This window comes from Sus scrofa, chromosome 1, assembly GCF_054392235.1.
Source record: "Sus scrofa isolate SSC_HxYL_T2T_F1_AM1 chromosome 1, Sscrofa_HxYL_maternal_Yorkshire_Landrace_v2.0, whole genome shotgun sequence".
Taxonomy (NCBI): Eukaryota; Metazoa; Chordata; class Mammalia; order Artiodactyla; family Suidae; genus Sus; species Sus scrofa.
In genome coordinates, this window is record NC_139383.1 from 189,465,791 (window position 1) to 189,480,619 (window position 14,829).

At 34.8% G+C, this 14,829-nt stretch overlaps 2 long non-coding RNA genes across 6 annotated transcripts in view; one reads left to right on the forward strand and one right to left on the reverse strand.

The window, feature by feature from the left end:
• LOC146406913 (uncharacterized) overlaps positions 1–14,829 on the forward strand; it is a 709,993-nt gene that overhangs the window by 599,230 nt on the left and 95,934 nt on the right. For 2 of the 4 annotated variants that reach the window (XR_014841481.1, XR_014841471.1), the window contains one exon: positions 7,249–9,270. The exons of the other annotated variants lie outside the window; for them this stretch is intronic. This is a non-coding gene — a long non-coding RNA (uncharacterized LOC146406913). Of the gene's footprint in view, positions 1–7,248; positions 9,271–14,829 lie in introns of those variants that run through there. 4 annotated transcript variants of the gene reach the window in all.
• Positions 1–14,829, reverse strand: part of LOC110262098 (uncharacterized) — a 286,132-nt gene that overhangs the window by 80,475 nt on the left and 190,828 nt on the right. The gene's annotated exons all lie outside the window — the stretch shown is intronic.

Here is a 14,829-nt window from a genome sequence, read left to right on the forward strand (position 1 = left end):
CTAAAATATGTCACACACTAAACTATCAAAATAGGAAGGCCTTGAATAATTTGATATTAGGTTGTTGGGGGTAAACTCATCCTTTATTATAATTTGTGCAACTCAATTAAATTTCTCTAAAATGAGATTTTCATAATGGTAGCAGAGGAGCAGAATTGGAATAGATGATCTTTTAAGCCATATTTATGTCAGGCCTCTAGAATAGGAGGAAATACACTGCATCCCTTGCTGATAACAGTTAATCAGATGAAGAACATAAAAGTTCTTTTTCAATTCTGAAGTATTAATTTCTTCTGTAAAAGTTTATTGAGTATATTCTATTCCCCTAAACAAGCACCTGTATTATTAGAGCTACCAATTTAGTTGCAGGAAAATAAGCAGTAGTCGAATGAATGAACTGATCAATAAAAAAAATACAAGACAGTTATTAAGGGCCAATAAGAAATAAACCAGAAGATGCAGGCAACAGAAAGTAACTTAGGCTGAGTGGGTTACTTTAGACAATGCAGGCCCTCTGAAGGAAGTATCATTTCAACTGGAAGCTGGAAAAAGAAAGTGATCCAGTCTTATAACCCAATGAAAGTAGAATTCCAGAGATAAAAGCAAATGTAAATGTCCAAGCTAGAAATAAGCTTATATTGTTGGAGGAAAATAAGACAGCTAAAGTTGACAAAAAAGAGGAAACAGGATAGAGCATGGTATGAGAAGGGTTATGAGAGGCAGGGGCCAGATCATTTATGACCTCATAGGCTATGGAACATAACTTGATTTTCTTTTAGCATAATGGAAAACAAATTATTTTAAGTAAAACTACAGATTTCAAAATAATCAAGATTAGAGACAAATGGATCATGTAAAAGGCTAGTAATCGTGAAGGTATTAATCACAGAAAAGGTGAAAAGCGGTAAGGTTTGAGAAATATATTGAAATATTTGGTGGGAAATATTGTTTTCTTTTAGCTGTCAGAAAATAGATTTTTTTCTTTCTTTTCAACAAAATATAATTAAAATGGGAATACTCCCAATTGAGGAGAAAAGACAGTCAATTAAAAAACGATCTATCTTATTAAGTTGAAAGTTAATTTCAGATTTCATTACATGCAGCTGCATTAAAACACCCTTCGGTATTTGTATCTATTTTCATGATATATACAGAGACATTCCATTTCATCAAGGATGACACGTTGTTTTGGTAAGAAGAGGGAGTATTCTTAGGAAATAAAATGTTACCACTAAAATTGTAAAATATAATAATCCCTATCAGCAAGTAATGGCCTGTAACCAAAATGGGGATATAAAAGAATCAAACCTTGTAATGAAATATTCCTTAGGGAGAATATTAGGAAAATGTACATAGAGCTTATTAAAGGCAACAGTTAATTGGGTAGTTACTGTTGCACATAAACTTGTATTTCTTTTAAAAACTGCTAGAGAAATAGTTTTCCTGTATTTGATAGACTTTTAGTCAATAAAAGCAAATAAAATCAAATGGTTTATGCATAGTAAATATGCTGTGCCTTGAACTGTGTACAACACCGAATGTGAAAACAAAGTTTTCGCTAATGTTAATTATGTATTATATTGAGTCTTGGAAATGGAGAATGCTTCAAATATGTTTAACCCAGAATATTTCATACATATTTCAAAACATACATGTAATATTTCTCCCTATCATTAACATAAACCCCCTTTATAGAATGAAATTTTCAGGAAACCGAGGGAGGGAGTGTGAGGGATCAGGAGCTTGGGGTTAACGGATGCAAACTATTGCTCTTAGAATGGATCTACAATGAAATCCTGCTGTGTAGCACTGAGAACTATGTCTAGATACTTACACTGCAGCACAATGGGAGGAAAAAATATGTATACATGTATGTGTAACTTGGTCCCCATGCTGTACAGTGGAAAAAAATAAATATAAAACTAATTTTAAAAATAATTTTTAAAATATAAAAATAATAATTTTTAAATTTCTCACAGATATAAGGATACTGATTATACACGTAAATACTAATACCCTTTGTCCTGTCAGGAAGGACCGTGTCTTTTACAAAACAAGATTAGAGAGTGAAAATAGATATACTAGGCAGAACCACATGAAATTCCCAAGATTTGATCCCTTTTTGTTTATAAAAATATTTTTATATGATTCAACTTAATATATGACAGCAAGACAGTAGCAAATATACTAACTAGTCACATGTTTGAGATATCTACAAGAAGTCAATTACCCAGTTGTGGGTAAGAAGTAGAATCTAAATTTTGTAAATAACTCAAGCTTGTAAAAGATGAAAGTTACATATGCATCTAACTTTTAACTTGGTTAACTCATTTTTCGGAAGCCATGTGGAATAAAGAAAATTGTGTGTGTGCGGGGGAGGGAATATATATATATGCTTTTTAGGCTGCACCCGTGGCATATGGAAGTTCCCAGACTAGGGGTCTAATCAGAGATACAGCTGCCAGCCTACACCACAGCCACAGCAACAAGGGATTCGAGCCACATCTGCCACCTACACCACAGCCCACAGCAACACCAGAGCCCCAGCCAACTGAACAAGGCCAGGGATCCAACCCACATCCTCATGGATACCAGTAGGATTCATTTCTGCTGTGCCACAATGGGAACTCCCAGAAAATTTTATATCTAGATGAAGAATGAACATTCAATTTTGTTCTATTATTTAAGAAATAACAGTCTATAGCTACTTAAAACTTTGTGTCTATTTTAAAGGGCATTTTTTTGTTTTCACCTCACCACATCCTTAGAACTTTCCAAGATCCATGTGCCACCTCAGAAGCTTCACATTAAATGTCAGCTCATCTATTGTCCACCATGTTGGTTTTTTAATACAAGCCTGATGTTATCTAATTAGTGAGAATATTAACTTATGGGGAATGAAATTGGGTGAAAGCTCAGTTCTTTATTTCAAAGCTGCTGCCTCGTAAGTCCTCAGTCTCAAGGAACTTGTTAAGGAAGACACCATCCTATTGCTGAATCGCATCTTCTAACCTTTTCCAGTGCCCCATCCATGATCTTGGGAAATTAGAAAAAGCTGTGCTACAGTGAGACCAGCAATTGTGGTTCAACAAGAATCAGTAAAATGTCAGCAGCTTCAGTTTGATTTTTCTCCTTTCAGACTTGCATATATTAAGCACAAACGTCTCCACAGATTCAGTGCTTAAGGCTAAGCAGAAAAAAAGAGAGTTTTGGGGACATATTTAACAGGGGTACCTCCACACATTTCCTATATGTATGTACTTCAGCAGTGTAGGGGCAGGTCTCCTTTTCTTATCACTGACAGGTAGAAAACCTTTGACCCCAAATGTATAAGAAACATGCCAATTCACAAATGGCAGAGTTGGTTTTTGTTCACTAAAATTAAATCAGAAAGAAACTGAGAGTATAATTCAGTGACTAAGGTATGCTGGGCCTTTCCAGAGGTAGATAATGTTTTTCTGTTTATAAAATGCTTTTATATGTGATTTTATTTAATCGTTAGTAAGTAACATCTAAGGTATATAAAATCCCACTTTACTGTTGAGGAAAAGAAGTCTAAATGGATCAGATTTGGCCAAGTTGACATAGCAAGGAGCAGAAATAAAACTAAAATTCTTATTATATGACTCACAAACCTCTTTCTTTTATATTATGGAATAGTTTTAATAGGACAAACTAAATATATCATGGGATACACAAAGAGAGCCTCACTAAAGCTTAAACATTATTGCTGCCCTTTATTCCCTCACTTTGAGAGACCTGACCGCAATCAATTCCTATCATTATGTAATCTTTTATTGCTCACAGTCATGGTCAATGACAAATCAGTGACATCCCTGAACTCATGATCTCAGTCTAGTTACCCTTAGTTGCGTTTAAGTCCTAAGAGAGAATCCTGGAGAGGACCCGTAGTGAAACAAAATAAAATCCACCAACCAACCCACTATCAAAACTAGAAATAAAGCAAAAATAAGCAAAAAAAAAAAAAGATAAAAGCAAAACAAACCAAAAAATACACACGAAAACTAACCAAAAGAAAACAAAACAAAAAAACCAACTGCTCAAGAAATCCAGTTTATACATAGCTAGTCTAATCTCTATTAAAAAAAAAATCTGCTTTATTTTGTGCCCCATGCTCTTCCAATGAATGGAGTACTGACTTGGGGAAGAAAAAAAAAAAAAAGATAACACTAATTTTAATGTTTTCTTACGTTGTTCTCTCCTACCACTATAAAAGTGCATAATTCTTTAGTTTTAAAGGTTCCTATAAATTTCAGTGATAATTTAAGGGACATATATGAGTTTAAAATATAAAATTCCTGTTGAGAATATAAAATCCCTGAGTATTTTATATTTTCACATACTCTTGCATTGCCTTCTTGTATATGATACTTACAAAACTAAGCTCTGGAAACGTAATGTTCCAATGATTTCTTTATGTCTTTATCAATATCTACTATTCTGTCTAAGCATGTTTAAAGGAAACTGTTATCAATGATGTCTTAGCTAATTTTGCTAAATGCTTTTTGTTTTTTTATAGCAACATTGTGGTACCATTAGATTTCAAATTATTTAGGGGTAGGAAAAAAAAGCAGATGTGAATTACAATCAAACAAATTGTTGTTAGAGTGTGTGTGTGTGTATTTAACACTACTACAAATAAAGATATTAGTCCATGCTTGGGATAAATACTAGAAAGATATTGGTCAGCTTTAATGTGTAGGGTCAATTACCCTTGTCTTCCTAATTATGAAGACATTTGTAGACAATTTCAAGAATGTTAAAACTTTAGGGCTCAGAAAAAAATGTAGTGCTATAGTGATAAGAGTTGATACTCCTGAAGCAATATACCATTTAGCCTTCATTGGGAAGACAAGAATATTGTTGTTCAGTGGAGTGGAGGGAACTTGAATTAGCTCAGTCAATTAAGTCATGATTAATTTATGTTAGATCCTGCTCTCCTGAGTCTATAAAAGCCAAGACTTTAGTTAACCAGCAGTATTTAGTTTAATAAAAGTAAAGTCTTTAAAAATGAATTCTAGAGAGAGAAAAAAAGCTACTACTTACACAATCAATAGACAGCAACAGTCCCATTTTAATTTGTGTCAATGGAAGTTAAAATAAATTTAGAAACTAATAAGATCAGGGTCGCTTCCTTCAAATGGATGACCACATTTCCCAGATAGTTATTAGCATTAGCATGGCTTATGCAGCAGCTCTGCCTTGTCCCATGACAAATCATAAATATGCACAAGAGCAAAGTCTTTCTTTGCAGCAATCGCTGCCACTAGCGATAAGTTCATGTTCTCTCTGGGTCTAACAAGAAACATTCAATTACTAGTACCTTTGGCCAAAAAGGATTTTGCAGAGGCTGTGAGTAGATTTGGATTACTCTAATTATCCATCTGAACATAATACATGAACCTAATGAGCCTTTGTGTATTTAGGGTATATTGAGGGAACATGCAGTTGTAGACCTAGCTGGGTTCCTAAACCACAGAGAAAATAATATAGAGGTTCATTCAGTCTGTTCAAGTGAAAAATCAGAAATGAATCTTAAGAAAAATGCCTCAACTCCATTCACACAGTGGCTCAGGCGGTCTAAATATCACGCAAAACATTTCAATGAAGACAGGACTAACACTTAGGATAGATCTTCCTTTGAAAGAAACCAGTCAGAGCAGAATGTGACTTTAGGAATATCTTCCTGGCCAATGAAGAGACGTTACATGGCTGATTTGACTCACCTCATTTTTCTGAAACATCTGATTTAACTATACCTATATAATTTGAGATCTAGAAAAGTCATGAATAATATCATCATATAGGATTGACTTTGAGAAAGAAATAGCTGTGTGTTGTGCAATGAATGAATTCTACAAGTTCAAATATTATGCTCCTAAGAATACCAGGTGTTGATTTTGCTAGACCAAATAAAGTGACTGAGAACACAGGATCTGGAATCAAGCTGCCTGGGTTTCAGTTCCCATCCCATCATCTATTAATGTGCAATCTTGAACAATTTATTTGACTCCAGTTTTCTTCATATGTATAGTAGGGATAATAAAATAATAGTCTCTACTAGAAAGGCTATCATCAGGATGAAACAAAATATGTGTATAATACCTGCAGCATTTTGCCTAACATGTAGTCAAATCTCAGGGAATATTGGCTCTAATTATCATTTTTAGCTTTAATGTCACTTATCACTTTGCTTGAAGGGTATGGGAGGTGGTGTCTTGGGGGCACATTATCAGTTTCTAGGCTAAAACACACAGTTCTATGGCTCTAGGCCCTTTGTCTTACGGTCAAAAAGAAGAAAGAGCAGAATAGGCTACATTAGGGCCATCTGTTTACCTAACTAAGAAGCTTCTGGGCTCTGCTCCTCTTCCCTCTTCTGAGGCATAGTCCAGGGCAAACAGAAGCAGCTTATGTAAAAAAAAAAAAAAAAAAAAAGGAAAGAAAAAAAAAGGGTTAAAAGGATTTAAATATTTTCTTATATATCTCCTGAATTAAAATTTAGTTACTTTTTATCATCATTTGTGAAATATATTCACATGCTGTTGTTACATTTACTTAAAAACTATAGTGTTTTATAAAATGTCTGAAATTATAGCAATTGATTTTCTTTTCATTATTTATACTTTTGATTTTTAAACATATGCTTACAAGGGAAAGGATCCTGGTTTAGTTTATTTTTGTGTTTGTTTTATATATACTGAATATCATTTATGTGTTACTAAGAATCCTCGCTAAGGGCATCAGTGTCAGATATGAAGTAGCTATTCACAAAAATGACAGTGAGAAAGACACACACCATGATTGTAACTACCTAAGTGCTCGCATTATCCTACATGAACCATGCGCTTCAAGGAAGAAGTGATCAAGCATAACTGCCATCCTTCTCACAGGCAATGTGGCATAAAGTAGGAAGACTCACATTATTGTTACATGCCATGTTTCACTGACAGCATGAGAGTTGGGGAGGGGGGATTTGTTTGTTTGTTTTCCTTGGCCAAAGTCCATTGGTCAGTAATGACAGAGTAGCTCAAATGTGTCATTTTTCAGGAGTGACAATCATAGTTTCTACTGGTCTCAAAAATCAACAACAGCTTGTTCACATTGATGAAAACATTAACTTGACAATGGAAAGAAGGATGTTTTTGACCACAGTGGTGCTTGTATTAGGGCATTGAAAACAAAGCAGAGGAGAAGGGTATGAAAAAAATGTTCTATTTTTTTTGGCAGTGGATGAGAAGATGGACTCATGTCTCCAAAAAGGAAAATGAAAAAGTGAACTGCTTATGAGGTCTGACAAAGGATAGATCACTAGAAATAACTTTAAAGAATTGGTTAGAAAAAAAAATAGAGAAACATGGAAACTTTATAAGTCTATACAAAATTCAGGTCATTTTTAAGGACTGGGGAAAGTTGTCAAAACAATAAACTTATCAGGTGCCTAGTTGTTACCCAAATCCTTTAAATATTAGCAAGTTTATTTTCTTGTAAAAGAATCCCTATCCATTGTAAGCAACTTGGAAAATATAGACAAACAGAGGCTCATTTAAGAAGACCATTATCTGACTAACTACTTTTGCATAAATCCATTTTATACAGAGCAACTGTTATGATCTTTCTAAACTGTTCATCTGCTCAGAACCCTGGCACACATCGAAGTCTAAATTACTTTCCACACTGGCTCCAGTCTGTCTCTCTTTCTTCCTAATTTCCCAATACTCTTCTGCTAGCTCATTCTGCTCCAGCCCAGAACTGCACTGAGATTTCTCAAACATTCCAACCACATTTCTACCACGGGACATTTCCAGCTATTCCTTTGTTAGAATGTTGTTCACCCAGATACTCAAGAGTCTGCTGTGGAATTCATTCAGGTCTCTGCTCAAACATCAACCCTCAAAGAGGGCCTCCCTAATGACTCTTCCCATGACCTTTTCTCCTTAATCCTGCCATTTCCTAACCTCATCAACACACCATTGCATAACTTCACATCACATTTATCTCTATGTTGTGTGTTTCACTAATATGTAAACTTCCTGAGGATGTTTTGTTCATCATTGCATCCCCAGTACTGATCAAATTCTTGACCTATGTCATGATCTCAATAAGTATTTGTTGAAAAATGTTAACATAGTGATTATAAAAAGAAAAAAATAATATTTTGCCATGCTTATTTGGGCCATTCTTCTAAATGCTTTATTTGTGTAAACTTATTTAATCCTCTCAACAACCAGATGAGAAAGGTATTATTTTTTTCCCAATCTTATGAATCAGGAATGAAAAACAGGAATACTGAAATACTTGCCCAAGACAGAGTTAGTAAATAAAGGAACCAGAATGTTAACATAAGCAGGCTGGCCTCACAGACAAAATCTGTTACTATTCCACCATCTCCATTCTTTCTCACTCTCTATCATACACACATACACTCACATGCACAAATATGCATACACAGAAACACCTAACGTAGTGTTTCGGGTGTACTTTTCCACATTATAATATATCCCCTGGTAACATCATTTTATACCTGCACCATATTTCCTTCTATGAGTTTGCCAAAGGGATTTTAAATCATTCTCATATGATGAACATTTTCAGATGTTTTTCTTTTACTAATGATATAATCCATGTAATTTTATGTAAATCAAATTAACAGATAAAAAAGATGCATTTTCCTATGTTTTTTAAATTTATATTACCAAATTGTTCTCCACAAAATATTAGCATAATATTGATTTCTTCATACCCTAATGAACATGAGTATATATATTAAATTGTATTCACTTTGATAAAAATTTTTATTTAATGCTTTCTTGCTTTTAGAGGAATTAAACATTATCAATTTACTTCTTCATTTTGGACTTCTCTTTTTTATTGAGTAAAACTTTTAAATTTCATCTCAGAGAATTTTTTTCTGGCTGCACCAGTGGCTTATGGAAGTTCCTGGGCCAGGGACTCAATCTGAGCAGCAGCTGCAACCTATACCCCAGATGCGGCAACACCAGATCCTTAACCCAATGTGCCACAGCAGGAACTCATCTTACAGAATTCTAACACTTGTGTATTAAGTTTAGTAATACTTGGTCATATGTTTTGAAGTATTTTTCTAGTTTATAATTGCCTTAAAATTTTTCTTATACTACCTTATGTGAAGAAGAAATATCAGTTATATAATTGTGTGTCTGTGTGCCTTCTATCCTGTGGTTTCCAACTAGTTATATATGTTATTAAACAAATGCCTTAATGCTTATCATATTCAAACTACTTTCAAGTCCTTGGTTTTATTTACATGATTTTATGCTAGAACTGAAACCAGCAAGCTCTGTGTTTTGACAAATGTTTATCTTTGATACCAAGTGAGTCAATGAGCACACCTGGTATTTCCCCTGAGATGAAGAGCTAGCTAAAAGGAAGCAAATAAAAAGAAGCTAGCATTTTGGTCTGCATTTTTACCTACTGACTGGGCCTCCCATCTGTTTGGGATTAACAAATGGAAATGACATATGTAATGGCATGTGCATAAAAAGGGAAAGTTTCCAATGTAACTGTATAAATTTATGTTTTAGCATTACCTGTCTGGCTACTAAGTAATTTATTTCAAAACTGCACCAGGTCAAATAGAAGGTATTTCCTTTTTCACAGTGGGATGGTGAGTGAATTACAGTTAACTCTTTACCAAGTCCTATGCTAGGTAATGATATATATTTACATTTATATACATATATATACAAACATGTATATCAAACATATATCACATATATGCATACACATTATATAGCTATATACATACATATCACATTTTACATTTATATACACGTATTATATATTTATGTCAATTACAAATATATCACAGATAGATCAACAGATCAATCACAAAGTTATTCTTTCTCATCTAATTCCCAAGAGGTTTTCCATATAACCTGTCCCACCTCTGACAGATATTCTGATCAGAGAAATGCACAAACATATTTTAGTGCGTATCACCAGTATCCAATAGTAAATAAGAGAAATAACTTAGGAATATAAATACAATTGAGTATTTTAAATACTAAACTCTGAACAACTTTGAGAGATGTAGGGCTCTTGGCCTCACGATGATATAAAGAATTCAGCAAGTTATGAATCAATGCAGCCCTGACTGTCATGGGTCACTGAAATAGTCTGGAAAAAGACATGGAATCAGATGACAGAAGGAAAGGATGCCTAGACCAGAACAAGAACAGTATCTTTAAGAGACTCTATGGAAAATATGTAATTATACTACACTGGGGATAGCATTTTTAAAATAACCTTTTGGTGAAATATAAGGAATTTTTTCCAAAGAGTACTTTAACTCTTCTCAATAAATGCTATTTTATTAAATCTTATGATAAAAGAACCCCTTTAGGTGCTGAAACTACTAAGCCCAGTTGGCACTAGACTAAATCATACTGCTTGCAGATTAGCTAGTATAGCTGAGTTCTAACCCTGTTAGAATGTCACTATTACTGTAGCCCAAGTCACCATCATTTCTGACCTGGCATACTGTAGTTGCCTCTTAGTGAGCTTCCTTAAATCCACACTTAGTGGCCCCCACCATCACCATACACACTCTGCTATTCATACAACTGCCAAAATTTAAGTGGGGCTTCCATCTATCAACAAGTGTGAAATTACTTCTTATGCTAATACCTTTACAATGAATGATTTAGCTACCCTCAGAAGAAAGAACTCATTATTTTCAACGCATGGTAGAGAAACAAATGCCATCCCTTCTTTTTGTGTTTCCAGGAACATAGGACACAAAATCCAGGCACACAAAATACACTCTCTGCTTCTGTGAGCAAAGCACCTTTCCCTGCTCTCAGCAATCAAAACATATCAAAATATAGTTCAGAACCTAATCACTTCTCACCACAGGTACCACACTGATCCAAACACCAGCTTCTCTTCCTTGGACCACTATAACCATTTCCTAACTGGTTTTGTTTTTTCACCTTTGCTCCACTGTGTTTTTCACACTGCATTTAGAGTGGTATGTTTAAAACACAAATCTGATCATTTCACTCTCCTGCTTTAGTCACGGCAAGTATATTTAGAATAAAATCAGTTTTCCTCTTTCTTACTTCCTCATGCCCTGGTTCCATGCTCTGATCCCTGATTTTAATCTTACCACTCTTTTCTTGTTCTGGTCTAGCCTTCCTGTCCTCTTTGTAACTCACCAATAAGCCAGGAACATTCTCAACTCACACCCTTTGCCTTCTCATCACTGTGACTCAAAGGCTCTTCCTCAGCTCTTACCACCACTCCCCACCACCACACACAAAAACGTTCGCACAATTCAGTACATTCAGGCTCTGCTCTACCATCACCCTCAAAGAGGAGGGTCCACACCACTGTTCACGCCCATCACCCATTATTCTAGGTCTTCTTGTGATGTTTTATCTTTCTAGTCTTTTAGATGTGTGTGTTCATTTGCATATTATCTGTCTTCCTCACTAGAATGTAAACTTCATAATGTCAAGGATATTGTTGCTCTAGTTCACCAGTATATCCATGGTGTCTAGAATGGTGCTCAGCACACAGCACCACTAGTACTTTCTAAGTATTTCAAATAAATTAATCTGTTAGCTAGCATTCAAAACTGTAACCTAACATGTCCTTGCTTTACAATGGACCTATAACTGATTAAAACATATGGCAACAGATGTGCCAACATTATCAAAGTGGATCTTTAAAAACAAATATATATACAAAAAACATACACTAATATTTCACTTAAATAAACTTGCTGGAAAAAAGGGAGGCACTAAACTAAAATTTTAAACAGATAACACCATTTGTTAATCCACTATTCCCATTCCACGTATAATATTTTCTGTCGATAAAAAACATTCACGTATTTTGTAGATTACTATTATGTCCATTTTATCACAAATAGGCATTTAGGCTACTTACTCTCAATATGCCATCGCCTAAATTATATTTGGAATTCTATTTTTTTCTGTTTTTACTTTGTATCCCCTTTATTTACTGTATAGCACACCACTGATTAATGATAAATGTATATCTTGGGTATATGTGTGGAAACCTCTACATCTACACTAGCTTATGGTACAGGTTTGATTTTGAAGACTCTCCTTTCTCTAGACCAACTCTATAACAAAGGAAATTTTTTAAAATACACAAAATAAAAAAAAAAGATTTCATTAGTACAAATAACTCTTGGTTGTTAAAAAAGAATGTCTAAAATTCCATTTAAACTCTCAATATTTATTGAGAATAAATATAAATTTACTCTCTTCAGTTATGCTTTTAGGTTCTTAAGAATGCTCAAGGATTTAAAAAATACAATTAAAAGTGCTTAAATTCATTTGAGGTTGGTCCTCCTCCACACTTATATGTATTTATTGTCATTTTTACTATCCAGTAAGGGAAAGTCACCAGTTTCAAAGATCATAACACTTCCAATTGATCACATATTTTCCACAATTCATAATTGCTGAATGTTCCAGATGTATATACATAAAACAGGTTTATTTAAGTTATCAGGACAACATTATTTTTAATTCAAATTAAATATTTTCTGAGGATTATTTATTGTGGGTTATATCTCTGAGATTTACTTGAATTTGCTTTTTCTGTGAATTTCCAGCATACACCATATATGGCTAAAGACCAAAGATAGGGTGGCCACTCTCCTTTCTCCCAAGCTTAAGCCTTTATTATAACACAGAATCAATCTAAATTAGATTTAAAAGTTTATGCCCAAGGGAAGTATTTGCTATTAACTAGCAATGTATACAATTAAACTTAAAGCATGGTCATAGTGTTTTAATCAGGAAAGTTAAGAGTCATTTCTGTCCCGTGGGGTAATAAATGAAAGCAAAAGCAATTGAACATGCTTTCTGATGTGCAAAGTGATAGATGGGCTCCCTTTAGTCACCAAATTGAAAGGGCCACATGCTTAGTTAATCAACACTGCAGAGTCATACTGGGGGAGAGGTGATAAATTTAACAGATGTTATACTCACAGGGGTCAAGGTAAAATAGACTTGATCTACCACCTCGGTAATTAAAGGGATGTCTTTAAATGCTGATTATCAAATGCCTGGCTATAAAAGAGAATGGATTTTTTATTCTCAGTCATTCACTGTAAGTGGATTTAGTAATACTATCAACCACAATGGTCGAAGCTGGCCACTGACTAATATGTACCGACTAATATGTTGACAGTTGCGGAGAAAACCAGATCCTGGGAGACCAGTTAATGCACTTCCTTTCCAGAATTTTCAGGGCTGATTAGAACAAATCCACATCCAGAGAAAACCATTAAAACTACACTCAGGTGATAAATTGCTGTTCCTGTAGGGTTTTCTCCTTCAAGAATAACTCATGTATTCTCTGCCTAGAAACACTGTAGTTCTTGCACACACTCTTAAGTGCAAAAGAACAAAAGGAATCCTCAGCTCAAATTTAGTCACATTCCATTTCATGTATGTATACCACAACCTCCTGTGCTTGTAAATGTGCTCAAATGGGCAAGTGATATTTCTGAAACTAAAATTTGATGCCTGTTCTCTGATGATAGTGTGTTTTATGTTCGAAATTCCAGTTTCTGGTTAAACTTTTTAAAGTACAGAGGTTGAGTTAAATAGAATGTGGATGGTTCCTATTAATAAAGAGAATAGGGCTTCCTTAGAGGTCTTTATATTCAAAATTATTTTTTCAGTTTCCATCATTCCAGTCTATTACTATTGAGACTATAGTTGTGATGTTGCTATTTGGTTGGTTGGTTGTAGTTTAGCCATAAAAGAATGGTGTCATCGAAGATGACCCTTTCCCTTTCTTTCATAACTCTTTAGGACTAGAGAATAAAGCCCTCACTCCCTTCCTCTCTCTTCTATATCCTCAGTATTGGCTGGAAAAATGCTTTCAGAAGTAAGCCTCAGGAAAGAAAGATGCATCTCCTTTCACATCCAGTGCCATGTCCTGGGCATTCTTTCCACTTCTTTTTTTTTTTTTTTTTTTTTTTTTTTGTCTTTTTGCCATTTCTTGGGCCACTCCTGCAGCATATGGAGGTTCCCGGGCTAGGGGTCGAATCGGAGCTGTAGCTGCCAGCCTACGCCAGAGCCACAGCAACGCAGGATCCGAGGCGCGTCTGCGACCTACACCACAGCTCATGGCAACGCTGGAACCTTGACCCACTGAGCAAGGGCAGGGATCGAACCTGCAACCTCATGGTTCCTAGTCGGATTCGTTAACCACTGCGCCACGACGGGAACTCCTCTTTCCACTTCTAAAGCTGCCCTTGATCAACTACCATTTGGGTTGAATTTCTAGTCCAACAGTGACTGGAATTGAAAATTAGAGCTCCACTTTACTCATAACAATATTCACAAAGTAAATTATAATTATCCCTCCAGCAAATCAGTTGGAAGATATTTGTCTTACCTGGCCTTTTTTCTGTCACTATCTCACATGAGTCAGTCCAATCCCTCTGAGCCTATTTACTCAATTGTAAAACAAAAATTAAAATCATACCCATTCTATCCCCTCTTACATGTTCTTCTTACTTTTATGGTTAATAATAAATTATTGAATGCCTCATGTCAAAAAATATAAAGTGTATAAAGTATTAAAAAAAACTTCTCTTCACCCCCAACACTCTCTCTCAAAAACCCAGCTCCTCTGGGTTATCATCATCTATTAACTGCCATCTAGTCTTAAAAGAAGGAAACCATGATTGATTTATAACTGAATCATAGACAACGGAAAATAATGCAGTATAGGAAATCTTAGAGTGATATTCCAGAATGGAGAAAATGGAAAGAA